The following is a 10447-nucleotide window of genomic DNA, read 5'->3' on the forward strand; positions in this document are numbered from 1 at the left end:
TGATAGAATATCCACCTAGATAATATATTCCTGACATATATATAATCTACATTCATACCATCATGACGGACACATTTTCAATTATAATATCCCTGTTTAAATCTTTAGAACCAGTGCTCTAAATTAAGAGTACCCCTAACATAAAAATTTCATATCAAGACTCGATCAAGCAGTTTTATTAAGTCTAAGTCCGTCATATCTTGAAAAATGTTTTTTTTTTGATTTTTAAAATATTTAATTCAGTTAAAAATGGTTAATATCCATTTGCAAAAATTGAAATTTTCTTTTTTATTTTCCATTGCTGCCTTTTGCAGTTGAAATGTAGGTTACTTATGTTCAGAAAAATAAACTTCACTAATTCCTGCTTTTGAAAAGGTTAAAGTTGCAGTGCAAACCAATTCTTTTAATTTGAAATAATTTTATATTCAACATAAAACCATTGAATGTTTAAACTTAACTTTAAGTAATTATTGCCTTCACCTCTCTGAGCAAGTCGCCCGCACTCATTAATTATGTTAACTTGGCATATCACGATATTCTCTACTATTGACGGCACAACATAAATATTTCAGAATAAAATAAATTTATGTTTAATAACTACAATATTAAAACAAAAATCAAAATAAAATAAATTTAAAATTTATATACTCAGAAGTTTATAACTTAACGATTTTCAATAAATTTTTTATTTTATAGTGAATATTAAAAAAATCGTCTTACAGAAATGTAGTGAGAAAATAGTATTTATATTATAAGATGACAACATAACATCACATTACTTACTTACTTACTTAGCTGGCCATTACAGACGTGGGCTGTCCTTGGCCGCGTCGAGTAGCCTCCGCCAGTCAGCCCGCTTAGTTGCTTTCTGACGCCAGTTGGAAATACCGAACGCCCCCAAATCGTTGGTCACCTGGTCCTGATCCTACCGAATCAAATACGTTTCTAGCCGAAACACTTTCTTCCATTCGCACGACATGACCAAGCCAACGTAGCCGCTGAATTTTTATGCGCCTAGCTATGTCAATGTAGCGTTATAGCTCATACAGCTCATCGTACCATTTAATTCAATACTCGTCGCGAACGCGTAAGGGACCATAGATCTTTCGAAGGATTTTTCTCTCGAATGCTACTAACGCCTTCTCATCACTGTTGGTAATTGTCCAATCTTCTGCACAATACAGCAGGACTGGCATGATAAGAGATTTGTAAAGCGTGATTTTTGTTTGTTGAGAGAGGACTTTATTTCTCTATTGCTTACTTAGCCCGCAGTCACATTTGTTGGCAAGAGTGATTCTTCGTTAAAGCTCTAGGCTGACGTCATTTTTGGTGTTGGAACCATTAAAATAAGGCTGAATACTAAAAAAAAGAGCGATGTAGAGGTTTGCTGAGATTGGCAGGGAATCAACTACTACGAGCTGCTCCTCTATGGCAAAACTCTCAACTTAAAAGTATGGTATACTGTTAACAATCGGACCTGTACTGTCTGAAGGAAGCAATCGTACAGAAATGACCAGTTTAAAGCAATAGGAGTGGAATTGTATTCTATCAGGATAATGTCAGGCCACACACATCGATGATGAGTCGGTAAAAGCTTCGAGAGCTTGGTTATGAAGTTCTTGTGCATCCACCTTATAGTCCAAACCAATTACCAGTCGGTTCTAATTACCATCTGTTCCTGTCCTTGACGAACCATTTTACTGGTGATCGTTCGAAATTCGCTTTAAGAGAGGCTTGTGAAAATCGATTGGCTCAATTTTTTGCCAATAAGACGAGGACTTTTGTGAGAGAGGCATGATGAATGTATGTTGCCTTACATTGGAACTGACAAGAAGTTATCAAACAAAACGGTGCATATTTGACCTAAATCGGATCAATCTAACTATGGCGAATAAGCCTTCAATTTCATACAAAAATAATGGATTTTTTTTATTTATAAACTAAATTAGTCTTAAAATAGAATTAGATAGAGTCACTGATGTATTGAATAAAATCACAAATTTTTAACACACTTAAGTAGAAAACAAACGGCATTATTGCCGTATAAATCCGCGTCAGAAATACTATTTTTTGTATTATTTGCTATAAATAGCTAATACCATCAATATCTAGTAAATACCTATAAAATCACAAATTGCTTAGTTTCTCCTATTAACTAATTCCAAGCGATTTACCTGAATTTTTGCGGTTAAATGAAGTTATTCCTCTTGTCTACTGCTACTGGTGCCAGATCTTAATCCATTGGTGTTTCGTTTAAAGTGCATGACATGCAACATCATCATTATTCACCAGCATCGCTCGCAAATGTCAATAAAGAGGTAAACTGTGTTTAGTGTCCATGGTTTGTCATCATGATCATGGCCATGTCAGTGCTTAATTTACTTAAGCCAACATGTTGATTGAATGGAAAGAAAAATGTGAAAAGACAATAAAATAGTATTTAAGAAAAGTTATAAATGCACATCATTATCACATATCCTAGTGACATTTAATGCCTAATGAATTGATCATTTTGGCACAGAAATGACGTTATAGAAAAGTATTTAAGTCACAATTCACAATGACCTCCAGTTAAATCGCAATAACGTTGGACAATGTCACGCATGTTGAGAGTCAATACTTGATCATTCCTTTTTTATGTTTATTCATAAATATACGGTGAGTCTCAGACTGTGGGTCATAACCCATTTTTGTGTGATCAGTAAATGTAAGATCTTCCTTTAAAGATATGCGTCGCTACATACTTAAGAATTCATGTTGTGAGAATTGTTTATTGACCTAAACTGGTGTTTACACTATAATATGGTAAATTTATTGCTACTGTCGCGAGTATGTCATTTAAGGCCTTGTACTTAATCTTAGAGCATTACTAATATTAACGATAAAATTTGACTTCTAATGACATTAGCTTATCACAGTTTATTATTATTTATTATTATTTTTAGTCAAGGTACATGATATATTTACCAAAACAACCAACGATAACATACTTCCACAATTTTTTATCCAAAATTGTTTCTAAATTAGCAATAATAGTCACGTTTTCGATATTTTTAAACCAATATTGGGCCTCCATTATAATTCATTAAAGGTTTTAGGTCTATAGCAAAAGTTTCGCCATCTGTTTGGATTCTGCGAGTCAAATTATAACTTTTAAAAATAATAATTGGTCAGCGAATCTTTTACCATTGCGAAAGTTTTGCACTATCTTAAAGAAATGGTAGTAAAACGGTGCAGGGTTGGAGCTATATAGTGGAGATATCAAATCCTGCCACATAATTTTTATCCATTTATTCCTAGTCAATGAAGATGTATGCAGTCTGGTAGTATAATGATTGGAGACAACACCGTCTGTGTTAGTCAATTTTGGTTACTTTAACTTAATTTTTTCGTTCAAGCGGTCGAATTGTGATTTGTAGATCACCGAATTAACCGTTATCCCATGCAAAAGCAGCTCGTAATAGACAATCTCATTTTAATTCCACCAAATGATTAACATAATCTTCGTCGATTGTGTTGTGAACTGCTAAAAAAATATTATTTAGTAAATACTCTCCCCCCTAGTGCAAACTTTTCAATGTCACACATATATGTATATACTTTTTCTCAGAATAAAAGGAATTATCATGAGGTTTTTAAAAAATGGTTATATCAAGGAATCAAAACTGAATTCAAAAATTAAAGGATTATATCAAGGATTATATTTCAAAAATCTGCAATAAATTTTTACTAAAATTTGTGTTTACTTTTTTTGAGTAGATGGAAAGCACTGAAGCCACGGTGCTTGACTTAAAACCATTACATCCACGTATTAGGAATGAATATAGAAGATTTCCACGGCAACGTGGAAACTTAATACCACTAATTAAGAGCAGAGATATGGACAAGAGGCTCAAGACCTAGTAGTGGAGTAGGTTTATCAAACCCAAGAACAATAGGTAGATGGGTAGTAGATGGATGATGTTTGTGCCACTATTAACACATTCATTATCCTTTAATAAGGATTGCATCTGAACATGCAGTCCAGACTGTGAGGATGGAAATTTGTAATAATTTCCAACCTACATAAATTTAAATAAATTTCGAAGAAATCTGAAATTAAAATAGATAAATTAACATTTAATATAGTTATTAGAAACTACTTACCAAAAAGCTACCCAGCCTGCACGCAACTGCAACACGTGAAGCAATCTGAAATTAGGAGATAATAAATTTGTAATAAATAGAGAAATATATCTTAATAAAATAATAAATACATACCTTCTTTGTTCATCCCCGCAAATTTATTTAAATAATTTTCTAATAAATTATTTTTTATAATTATAAAATTAAATTATAAATAATTTAATAAAAACAAGAAGCACCGCACGCAAAGTTACAAGAATTATCAAATCAAAACATAACAAGCAAATATCAAAAACGTCAAAATAGAAATTCGCCGCAAAGAGATAGACGAGATCGGTTGAGCGCACAACTTGAAGAACAGTACGAAAGTAAGACATACAAACGGGAAAGTAAACAAAACTTCACAAAACAGCAGAAAACAATTGTATGTGCGCTACACAAAAAGCTCGTCTGATCTGTATAAAAGACGACGCATTTTTGGTAAGAGTAGTGAGTCTTGTATGATCACTCGGTGGCATTGTATGTCAAAATATAAAATAAATAAATATAAAAAAATATTGTCTGACACAGTGGCGGTTTTAAGCCTAGTTGTATAAATTACTAAAATATATATATAATTGTGTACAAGTGCATGGGCGGTTTTAAGTCAAGACACTTGGACACTATTGTATAGATATTCTATAACCGAACAAGGAAATATATTTTTTTATATATACACTAACCCTTCTGTCCCACACAGGTACGCATTGAGCAAGTAATCATACGAAGATACAAACCACGGAACCAGATTAGAGATCACCGAGCTCCAAAGGAACAACCTCCAGATACAGCAGAATACCAGGAAATAATCTCAAGTTTCTCAAGTTTAATCACGTTTAATGAATTTACTTAGTTTTTTTAAAATACTATGTCAATGAATTGTACACATTAGTAATCTCAAGTTTACATAATTACGTTTAACTAAATTCCCTTTTTTTTAAATACTATTTTCATGAATTAATAATATTTTAAATAAATCTACATTTAAAATTTAACACACATTACTTTTATTTTGAGAAGTCCTGTCTCCGCGAATATAAATTTATTGTAGCGACCCCCTGGAAAAGACTGAGGATACCCCAGCATAAATTATAACGAAACGGGAGAATCCGTGTCGTTACAATTGGCGCCCGAGCAGGGACAGACAGACTTCTCAAACTTAAAACGAAGTAATATCCACGTTACAATGGCACAGGCAAACATGATTATAAGATAAAATCTAGATACTCTCGCTCATAGTTCAATTCAAGCCAGTTCAACAGAGAAACATACAAGACGTTCGCATAAGCAGCACATCATGGCCTTATCGTATGCTCAAAGCGTGGAGCGGATACGAAAATGGTCTGTAAAGTACAATGGAGGAATAGATCCAATAGATTTTGTGGAAAGTATAGAAGAGGTAGCGGACCTTGACGACATCAACGTGAATTTAGTTCCCAGGATGATGCCCATACTGCTTGAAGACAAAGCACTGATGTGGTACCGCAACAACAATAAGCATTGGAACCTTTGGTCAAGCTTCAAGATGGACTTTCTAAAATTTTTCCTTTCACATAGGTATTTCGACAGATTAGAAGACGAGGTGCGAGCACGAGTTCAGAAGGAACATGAAAGTTTTAAAGATTATGTACTGGAAATCAAATATCTTATGCGACACACAGGCATGAACCAAGATTCGCAATTGGAGCGAATATACCGAAATATGCGCACAGAGTACCAAATGTACATCAAACGTCGAGACTTTTCGAGCTTAACAGAATTAACAATACTAGCTGATGACTTCGAAGAACTTCGCGCAGAACAGGATAAAGTGAGTCGAGGCGGTGTTCGACAGGAAGTGATAGTTGGTCGCATAGAAGTTGAATATTCACAAACGATGCTATTAAAAATACAGTGAGACACGTACCTACCACGCCGATACAGGACAAAGTTATTTCCAGTTCAAATTCCGAGTCGCCTATACTCATCCAGCAGCGAAGTAATCAGCAACAAAACCAACCGAAGCAAGTAACAACAGCAAAAGCTAAAATTGTAAATCCAGTAACATCAACACTACCCAAGCTAAGCATGTTGACACAAACCACGCAACGTCGAAGTTATTTAGAACAACACCCAGTACCACTACACGAAAATTCACAAGAACAAGCGTTATGTAAATGCCGCATAACCCCGCCGCAAGATCCAAGGCCTGACAGAAAAATTACAGAAGTATGTTATCAACAGCTAGACACGCAAGGTCAACAAATGTTCCAAGTTCAACCATGCGAACCAAAGCAAGAATCACAAAATATTAGGCCCATCAGAGGAAATTCACAGATGCAAGAAACACAACGACAAGTAAACCCAAAACTTACAAAGAAGAATCCCGAAGTATTTAAGCCAGCACGAGTTACACCAGATCAGGAAATATTTCAAAGTCAAACGAAGCAAGTATCAGTACACCAAACACTGCAACGTGTCACGTCAATCAAAGAAAACCGAAAATCGTTCAATCAGGATCAAGTTACAAAAGTTAAACGTCCAAATCAGTTCCAAATCCAAGCATGCAAACCAGAACAAAATTCAAGACCCATTAAACAAAATCCCAAAGTATCTATTCAACAGCAAGTCACACCAAACCGTGAAATAGTACCAGTTGAAATACAAAAACTACAAAGCCAGATAAAACCAAGATATATCGAAGAAAATCTACAAAGAATCAATGCAACGAAAAATCACAATATAACACAAGTACAAATTCAGGATACAAAAGGGCACGTAAAACCACAGAAAGTTCAAGATATTGAAACACAACAAGGTCAACAAAAGGTTACAGTCAGCGAAAATCATAACAAACGAGTTCGATTGACTCAAGAAACCCCAAGTCCGACACAATCATTGCAACAAGTTTCAATTAAACACGATAGTCAACGAAAGCAAGAGTCACAAGAAGGAAAAGATGATTCCACACGTCCGAAGGATAAGATAGACAATCCTCTGATACAAGTACAGGAACTAAGTCTAGGAATTCCAAAACCATTCAGCACCCAAAAACTGCAGAAGCCGATGAATAACTTAGGTGTACTTCAGCAGAAGGACTATGATCTTGTTAGTATACACCAAGATAAATTTTTCAAAGTATTCAAGAGCCCAAAGAAACGGCACAGGAATTATGCATGCAGGTAGTGCATCGCGGCAAGTTCATTTTTTCTCAAAGAAGGAGGGAAATGTGAGGATGGAAATTTGTAATAATTTCCAACCTACATAAATTTAAATAAATTTCGAAGAAATCTGAAATTAAAATAGATAAATTAACATTTAACATAGTTATTAGAAACTACTTACCAAAAAGCTACCCAGCCTGCACGCAACTGCAACACGTGAAGCAATCTGCAATTAGGAGATAATAAATTTGTAATAAATAGAGAAATATATCTTAATAAAATAATAAATACATACCTTCTTTGTTCATCCCCGCAAATTTATTTAAATAATTTTCTAATAAATTATTTTTTATAATTATAAAATTAAATTATAAATAATTTAATAAAAACAAGAAGCACCGCACGCAAAGTTACAAGAATTATCAAATCAAAACATAACAAGCAAATATCAAAAACGTCAAAATAGAAATTCGCCGCAAAGAGATAGACGAGATCGGTTGAGCGCACAACTTGAAGAACAGTACGAAAGTCAGACATACAAACGGGAAAGTAAACAAAACTTCACAAAACAGCAGAAAACAATTGTATGTGCGCTACACAAAAAGCTCGTCTGATCTGTATAAAAGACGACGCATTTTTGGTAAGAGTAGTGAGTCTTGTATGATCACTCGGTGGCATTGTATGTCAAAATATAAAATAAATAAATATAAAAAAATATTGTCTGACACAGTGGCGGTTTTAAGCCTAGTTGTATAAATTACTAAAATATATATATAATTGTGTACAAGTGCATGGGCGGTTTTAAGTCAAGACACTTGGACACTATTGTATAGATATTCTATAACCGAACAAGGAAATATATTTTTTTATATATACACTAACCCTTCTGTCCCACACAGGTACGCATTGAGCAAGTAATCATACGAAGATACAAACCACGGAACCAGATTAGAGATCACCGAGCTCCAAAGGAACAACCTCCAGATACAGCAGAATACCAGGAAATAATCTCAAGTTTCTCAAGTTTAATCACGTTTAATGAATTTACTTTGTTTTTTTTTTAAAAAATACTATGTCATTGAATTGTACACATTAGTAATCTCAAGTTTACATAATTACGTTTAACTAAATTCCTTTTTTATAAATACTATTTTCATGAATTAATAATATTTTAAATAAATCTACATTTAAAATTTAACACACATTACTTTTATTTTGAGAAGTCCTGTCTCCGCGAATATAAATTTATTGTAGCGACCCCCTGGAAAAGACTGAGGATACCCCAGCATAAATTATAACGAAACGGGAGAATCCGTGTCGTTACAATTGGCGCCCGAGCAGGGACAGACAGACTTCTCAAACTTAAAACGAAGTAATATCCACGTTACAATGGCACAGGCAAACATGATTATAAGATAAAATCTAGATACTCTCGCTCATAGTTCAATTCAAGCCAGTTCAACAGAGAAACATACAAGACGTTCGCATAAGCAGCACATCATGGCCTTATCGTATGCTCAAAGCGTGGAGCGGATACGAAAATGGTCTGTAAAGTACAATGGAGGAATAGATCCAATAGATTTTGTGGAAAGCATAGAAGAGGTAGCGGACCTTGACGACATCAACGTGAATTTAGTTCCCAGGATGATGCCCATACTGCTTGAAGACAAAGCACTGATGTGGTACCGCAACAACAATAAGCATTGGAACCTTTGGTCAAGCTTCAAGATGGACTTTCTAAAATTTTTCCTTTCACATAGGTATTTCGACAGATTAGAAGACGAGGTGCGAGCACGAGTTCAGAAGGAACATGAAAGTTTTAAAGATTATGTACTGGAAATCAAATATCTTATGCGACACACAGGCATGAACCAAGATTCGCAATTGGAGCGAATATACCGAAATATGCGCACAGAGTACCAAATGTACATCAAACGTCGAGACTTTTCGAGCTTAACAGAATTAACAATACTAGCTGATGACTTCGAAGAACTTCGCGCAGAACAGGATAAAGTGAGTCGAGGCGGTGTTCGACAGGAAGTGATAGTTGGTCGCATAGAAGTTGAATATCCACAAACGATGCTATTAAAAAATACAGTGAGACACGTACCTACCACGCCGATACAGGACAAAGTTATTTCCAGTTCAAATTCCGAGTCGCCTATACTCATCCAGCAGCGAAGTAATCAGCAACAAAACCAACCGAAGCAAGTAACAACAGCAAAAGCTAAAATTGTAAATCCAGTAACATCAACACTACCCAAGCTAAGCATGTTGACACAAACCACGCAACGTCGAAGTTATTTAGAACAACACCCAGTACCACTACACGAAAATTCACAAGAACAAGCGTTATGTAAATGCCGCATAACCCCGCCGCAAGATCCAAGGCCTGACAGAAAAATTACAGAAGTATGTTATCAACAGCTAGACACGCAAGGTCAACAAATGTTCCAAGTTCAACCATGCGAACCAAAGCAAGAATCACAAAATATTAGGCCCATCAGAGGAAATTCACAGATGCAAGAAACACAACGACAAGTAAACCCAAAACTTACAAAGAAGAATCCCGAAGTATTTAAGCCAGCACGAGTTACACCAGATCAGGAAATATTTCAAAGTCAAACGAAGCAAGTATCAGTACACCAAACACTGCAACGTGTCACGTCAATCAAAGAAAACCGAAAATCGTTCAATCAGGATCAAGTTACAAAAGTTAAACGTCCAAATCAGTTCCAAATCCAAGCATGCAAACCAGAACAAAATTCAAGACCCATTAAACAAAATCCCAAAGTATCTATTCAACAGCAAGTCACACCAAACCGTGAAATAGTACCAGTTGAAATACAAAAACTACAAAGCCAGATAAAACCAAGATATATCGAAGAAAATCTACAAAGAATCAATGCAACGAAAAATCACAATATAACACAAGTACAAATTCAGGATACAAAAGGGCACGTAAAACCACAGAAAGTTCAAGATATTGAAACACAACAAGGTCAACAAAAGGTTACAGTCAGCGAAAATCATAACAAACGAGTTCGATTGACTCAAGAAACCCCAAGTCCGACACAATCATTGCAACAAGTTTCAATTAAACACGATAGTCAACGAAAGCAAGAGTCACAAGAAGGAAA

Source organism: Teleopsis dalmanni, chromosome 2, assembly GCF_002237135.1.
Source record: "Teleopsis dalmanni isolate 2A chromosome 2, ASM223713v2, whole genome shotgun sequence".
NCBI classification, from domain to species: Eukaryota; Metazoa; Arthropoda; class Insecta; order Diptera; family Diopsidae; genus Teleopsis; species Teleopsis dalmanni.